The sequence below is a fragment of the Sinocyclocheilus anshuiensis genome, unplaced genomic scaffold (assembly GCF_001515605.1).
Source record: "Sinocyclocheilus anshuiensis isolate Anshui unplaced genomic scaffold, SAMN03320099.WGS_v1.1 scaffold548, whole genome shotgun sequence".
Taxonomy (NCBI): Eukaryota; Metazoa; Chordata; class Actinopteri; order Cypriniformes; family Cyprinidae; genus Sinocyclocheilus; species Sinocyclocheilus anshuiensis.
The window spans coordinates 472,326-473,310 of record NW_015554106.1 but is presented as its reverse complement, the minus strand read 5'-3'; the positions used below and the strand labels follow the sequence as shown (position 1 = coordinate 473,310).

The window sequence follows — 985 nt, the reverse complement described above, 5'->3', positions numbered from 1 at the left end:
ATATATATTAAACAACTATTGTGCAATAAACACACTACGAGTTTGTGCTGAAGATATTTGCATTCAGATTATGAATTATACTTTCTGCCTCCATCTATTTCTCAGTCAAACTCCTCTTTCGCTCTCTCTCTCTCTCTCTCTCTCTCTCTCTCTCTCTCATCAGAGTGTGAGTAACTGTAATGTCAGGCCTGATTGGTGACACGCTCATTTCCCCCCTGTTGTTCTCTCCTCTTGACTCATACATCATTTCATCCTTATTTTATCCTTAATGAAAGACAGGATGGAGCAGAGACCAAGGGCGCACACGGTCGAAAAACAAATCCAATGTTTGACAGATCAATCTCACGCGGTTATTGCTGCTACTCTTCTACTGTGACACGTTGCTTTCAAATGTAGATGTTGAGGAATAAAGATTGTGTGAGAACAAACAAGATCCCAACACAGGCTGCATCTTTTATGACTTATATTTGAACAGACCCAGTCTTTTGCTCTTATTTTAATAAAGAGATAAAAGAACAGCTATATGGAGCAAACATAAACCAGAGATCCAGATCCTGATTATTTTTATGGTGTGTCCAACAACAAGTTTATAGAACTTTAATTACTGCTATCTGCTTTGACACACATTAAACATTAAGATACATCAACATATTGCAAATTAATATGTTATTAAATATTCATGTAGAATAATTATTTGTGTGTACATTTAAATGTATATAATCATCATCATCATCATTATCATCATCACCATCATCGGTTAATGATGCTGTTGTTATTATTATTAATAAATAAATAAATAAATACAATTATTATTAGCAATACATAATAACCTCTAACATAATTAAAGTATTTATCCAAGTTTTCTTGTCAAGTTTTACATGCTTCATTTTTAAACATTGAGTTAAAGGGGTCATATGATGTTGCTAAAAAGAACATTATTTTGTGTATTTGGTGTAATGAAATGTGTTTAAGGTTCAAAAAACAC

At 32.7% G+C, this 985-nt stretch overlaps 1 protein-coding gene across 2 annotated transcripts in view; it reads right to left on the bottom strand.

Moving 5' to 3' along the window:
• The window catches only part of LOC107669711 (USP6 N-terminal-like protein), a 67,597-nt gene that overhangs the window by 38,499 nt on the left and 28,113 nt on the right, over positions 1-985 (bottom strand). The gene's annotated exons all lie outside the window — the stretch shown is intronic.